Below are 5,963 nucleotides of genomic sequence, written 5' to 3'. Positions count from 1 at the left end.
TTCATCCGAGTAGTGTTCGTCAGTATCATGCATGAATGAGTTCTGAAGAGCGAATTTTATTCCTTTTTCTTATCGGGTTGACTTCACAATGCGAAATCAATACAGCTGAAGGAAATTAGTAAGGCAGTTGATGATGGTGGTCCTTCGGAGCAACTCAAACAGAGGGTCTCTACAGGTTCTACTCCACCATCCTCCCAACAAGATTCGCAAGACAACACAAGGCTGGACAGTCAACGTAGCTGTGTAGATGATGAGCACATCTCCCCTACTCCACCATCACAGGTGCTTGCTCTAACTTGGAACTGTTATATGTGGTTGCGTGTTCCGTATGATGTCTAGTTTGTATTGCTTCTAATTTTATTGAATTGCATCTTCATAGGTTACAACTTATTCCTGCGACAATCACTTACCCATAAGACACGTTTAACTTGGGAGTGTGATGTAGGTTGCATCTTGCATTGTCTTCTAGCTTGTACTGCTTAAAATTTGTTGAAATGGCACTTATAACAAGACACTTTTTACCTGATAGTGATATTGGTTGCATGTTCATATGGTGCCTAGCTTTTATTTTTTCTAATTTTGGTGAAATGCCTTACGCTTACTGTTTTTCATACATATTCCAACCTCCTATCGTACGTGTGAATATGCAATGTTGTCTTTTTTAGTATATATTCCATCCTCCTGTCATGCGCTTTCCTTAGACCAAAGTAGTGTTCGTCTGTATCATGCATCAACCAGTTATGCAGAGTTAATTTTGTTCATCTTCTTGTGGTTTTGACTTCATAAGGCAATATCTGAAAATAGGAAGGAAAAGAGTAAGTTAGGGGATGTTGGTGGTCCTCCGGACCGACGTAAACAGAGACTCTCTAGATTTTCCACTGCTACTGCTAATGCAGTTGTAGTCCCAAGTCTACATAATTAGTTCATCTCCCGTACTCCAGCATCGCAGGTGCTTGATCTAAGTTGACAGTGTGATAATTGGTTTCATGTTGCATATGTTGTCTAGCTTATATTTCTTCTATTTTGATTAAATTGCACCTGCTGAGTTTATACATTATACATGTGCAGATGGCATGCCTTTCTGTGTCTAGAATACACTGCATCTATCTATCATACCATGTTCTTATATCAAAGTAATGTTGTTGTGTATCCCGCATCAGTCACTCATGATTGGACGCTTTTAACATGGCAGTTTGATAGTGGTTGCATCTTGCATTGATTTCTATGTTGTACTGCTTCTAATTTTTTGAAATGCCACTTATGAAAAGACACTTTTAACTTGGCGGAGTGATATTGGTGTCTAGCTTCCATTACTTCCATTTTCTTGAAAATCCTTCTGCTTAGTTTACACATCGTAGCTGTGAATATGTCATGTTGTCCTATTTTCTTCCATATTCCATATTCCATGCTCGTATGGTTGTCTTACATCAAAGTATTGCTTGTCTGTATCATGCATCAATGAGTTCTGAAGAGCGATTCTATTCTTTTGTGTTGTGGGTACGGCTTGACATGGCAAAGTAAAAAAAGAGCAAGGAAAATAATATAGTAGGGAATGGTGTTATTCGTCAGGTGAAACGGAAAAGGATTTGCCCTTGAGATTATGTTGGTACTTATAGTGCAGTAGAAGGTTCAAGTCCACCGGCTAAATCTACAAACACAGTATCCCCTGCTCCACCAGCTACAGCATCCACTTCAACTGTGGAATATATTATAGATGAAGACTGGATGACCCTTATATCAGATCACATATTGAACTTGTGATTATGTATGTGCCTTACAAGTGTATCTTCTTCTAGGCTAACTGTTTGAAGAACAAGACCAACCGTTCTAAAGTGAAATTCCAACAGACAACGGGATCTTGTAGCTATATTGCACACTGTGAGGCTCTTGTAAATAGCTGCTAGTTCTTTCTTTTTTCTATGCCATATTATCATATCTATATTGACTTGTTCCAAATAGAGAGGAAAGCACATGCAGACCAAAAAGAACCTGAACTGAATGTAGTGCAAATATTCAAGGATTGCCACACCAGCAAGATGAAGGGCATGAGCACACCAGTTCAAGCCGTTGTTGTAAGTCCTCACTCCTCCTGCCTTTGAACTGATTAGTACTGTGATGTGTTCATTTAACTGCTTGGTTTGCAGCCAATGTCAGTTACTCTGTTCACTTTTATACACTGTTGTCTTAACCTATCATTTCACCTTACATGGTTTAAAAGAGATGAAGGATATTCTTTTGGTCTTGATCTGTAATCTAGTTGTGATGCTCACGTGCGCACATAATGATACAATAGCTTGTTTGTTTTATATCTGTTTGCCCATGATATGAATGATGTCATACTATGTTCATCCTACTTTAAACCATGTCTCTTTATCCTTAGATGTTAAGGAATGTGAGGAAATAGACAATACAGTAGGCATGCTACATGGACATATGTTCCGAAAGTGATTTTATTATGTAGTTGGCACTACAATACATGCTAATGTATTATAGTAGTTCACCAAAATAAGTTATGTATAAACGTGAAACCTACTTTGTTTGTTTTTGTCTCATTGGTAACTTATCTGGTACACTAATCTACAAGTTCAAACTTTCAGCAAGCTATGGAACAAATGATTCAACAGCCACAACCACCTGAAGGTGACGAAGCTACCACAGGCACAATGTCACTTCTTGTTGCAGTGCATCAGTATCTCTCCACTAACAGTGCAAAAAGCACATCCTTGCGTAATTCTGGGTTGGTTGTCAAGGTAACCTCATCCAAATCGCCTACTGAACAAAATCTTTCAGCTAGACAGAGTGATATATTTGTGCTCTAGAAACAAGTCCAATCCCTAATGGATGTCATTTCAGAAACAAGAATACTGGTTGACAAATGTCATCAAGATATGAATGGTTTTGAAACTAGACTAACGGACATTTTCTTCATCAGATAAAAGGGGAAGATCATGCTGCTCCATCAGATTCTACAGCCTGAAACATTAGCACTCGGGTCAAATGATATGTGCTTCTATACATCTGATGGTGCTTTTATCTACAAGGATTGTAAACTTTATGCCAACATACCTTTTGTTGTATGTTTGGAATTTATTTTGTTGTGATACAGCATTTATGATGCTGCCAAAGGTTGCAGAAATTACGACACTATTTTTGTATAGTGTAGGTTTATCTTAGTAATGTATTCGGTCGAAAGCTTCGTAGGAGCCCAACGTGCCAACATTCGTCAGGCCCATTCCAATTGGGCTAAAAACGATTATGGGCCGTAATTTGCATGTAGCCCACTAAAAATATCCGGTCCTAAATCAGCATAAGCTTTCATATTTTTTTGGTAGGCGTGTGCCCATAGTGGGCCTTTAACAGGACTAAACATAATTTGGGCCCTCAGTAACAATAGGCCGTTTACATGTGTAAATATCTCGAGCCCATAAAAAACATGGGCCTTTAATAGGACGAAAGTGCGATTGGGCCTTGATTTTGCTAAATAACCCACTGGTTACTAGCAGGCCGAAATGGTGGCCCATTTACAATGCGGATCATTCAAAGGCCAAAATTCAGATGAGCCGTAAATGCACCGACCTACTACACGGGCCTTTAACAGGGTGGAAGTTCGGTCGGGCTTGATTAGTGTCAGTTTTATATGGGTCGTTAATAGGCCCGATGTGACATTGGGCCACATATGGCCCATGGATTTTGTCCCACGTTAACAGGCCGAAAATGACAACAAGCTAAAAGTGGCCCAAATCTATAGTGGGCCTCTAACAAGCCGAATGTCATACATGGCCGAATATGGCCCAAATCCTTCACGGTCGTTTATCGGTCGAAAGTTTTAATGGACTATAAATGGGCCCAAATGAAACAGGGCCTTTAACAGGCCGGAAACACACCGAGTCGTAATTCGGCCCAATTACTTAGCGGACTGTTAACGGGCCAGAAGTGACCATGGGCCGCGATGATGACAAGTTTAGGACGGGTGGTTGACGGGCCGATTTGACACTAGCCATACATGCCTTAACTGTGAATGGGCCGTCTGCAAGCAGGCCGTTAATGGGTCGGCCCGCTAATTTTTACTAGGCCAGCCTTTTTAACCTAAATGGGCCGCTGTTGGGCCTTGCCACGTGTTGACATATCATAGGCGCCTCTTGTCCATTGGGCGGTTGACATCTGTCCTTTCGTTGTGCTGACACATGGTTGCTATAGCCAATGATAATTTTACACGTGGAAAATCCTCATTGGTCCCGGCTGCTAACAGGTTATCGGATCCAAACCGGAACCCGGTAGCTTAACGGCGACCCGTTACGGTGGATGCCACGTGTCGGTTACCCTTTACAAAAGCACTTCTATGATGCGCGATTTATCGTCATGGAAGTGGACACTTTCGTGATGATAATTTTGGTAATGTCATGGAACACTTCTACGACATCACATGTATGACTTTCTTGATTCTGTCATAAAATCGTCATTAATGTACATGCATGACAAAAAAGTGACCTACTGTGACAAACACGTATCATCACGGAAGTGTATTTTTTGTAGTGAGAGAGGGGGAGAGAGGGGTCGTTTGTGTGCAGAAGTGGCATATAGATAGGGAGACAATGTTGATGTTGTTCGAAAGTAGCCTATGTATGGAGACGCAAGGGAAGAGAGTCATCGTGTGTGTGATAGGGACTTCATGAGAGATCTAGAATAGATGGTGTAGAGAACAACGTGCGAGATTGAGAACGATGATACATTAGGGAGCTATGGAAAGAGTCACGACATATATGTATATAGGGGAGGAGCTGGGGCGGGTCCACATGTGGGAGAGATGGAAAGAGGAGAGTGGTGCACAAGGATACAAAGTGTGCTTGTTTACAGTGGGGGTGCTGTGTGAGGTGAGTGTGCGAGAACCACATAACTAGGGAGATGGACGTTTGGGGGCGACGTTTTGTGTGTATGGGAAAGATACACTCTATATAGTGCGTGTGCTTGGGAAAGAGAGATGCCGAGAGACCTAGAGAGTGGGGGAAGAGATGTGTGCATGCCCGAGAGACAAAGTGATAAACACCTATATTGGGTCCGGACTTTAGAAAAGAGGGGGTGTTAATGTGCTCGAGTGTTCGTGTCTGGGGAAGAGAACGACTTGTGTGTGGAGGGACGGGGGGTGGCTTCAGATAAAGAGTGAGGTTTCTATATTTGAGAGACTTCAGCATAATTGAGATATATATATATATATATATATATATATATATATGGTCAATAGTGTGTGCGCTCATGGTTTATCAATTTGTTTCACTGTTTGGACTATGAGATAAAGATAGTTTTGAACATGCGTGATATACATTGAAGTACCAGAATTACAAACCTAAGATCTGAATTTTGGAATTCGACTCCATCTTTAGCTTTTTGTAATTCATTTAACCAGAGGTACATTTTTTAAGTCGGGATTTAGTGATTTCAAATTCATATATCAAACCTAGAGATATACACATACGGGCATGTTCAAACTTTATAATCATCCACTTTATTCATACACATGCACATTTTTCTTTTCTCATCATATTTAGGATAAACACATTTGGAATTTCATTTGAATTGGACCATATGATGGTATTTGCTTGCACTAGATAAATGATCCATATTTGAATTGAATGAACAATCTAAGTTTCGAGTTGGAGACATTGATTTTCAAAACTTGCACTTTTTGCGTGCAAAACAAATAAATTCTCAGCCATGATATCATAGTCAGCCGTACAAGAGCAGAACACTTAATTTCAGGCGCCAAAAGCTTTCAAACTCCCCGCTCACACTGAAATATCTCGCGCCCGAAATTTTAGCCCTGCGATATTCCTGCTTTACCCCTGCCACATGAACGGAAAAGGGCTGCTTTGGTAACTCCATTGTTTTCCCCTCTTTGCCCCCAACATTCTTCCCCAGAGCCCCTCCCCTTCCCCTCCTCGACCCCCCCAACCACGCCAAGCCGCCGA

This window comes from Triticum urartu, chromosome 1A (assembly GCF_056163025.1).
Source record: "Triticum urartu cultivar PI428250 chromosome 1A, HENAU_Tu73, whole genome shotgun sequence".
Lineage (NCBI taxonomy): Eukaryota > Viridiplantae > Streptophyta > Magnoliopsida > Poales > Poaceae > Triticum > Triticum urartu.
The sequence above is the reverse complement of the archived record's forward strand: the minus strand, read 5'-3'. Positions refer to the sequence as shown.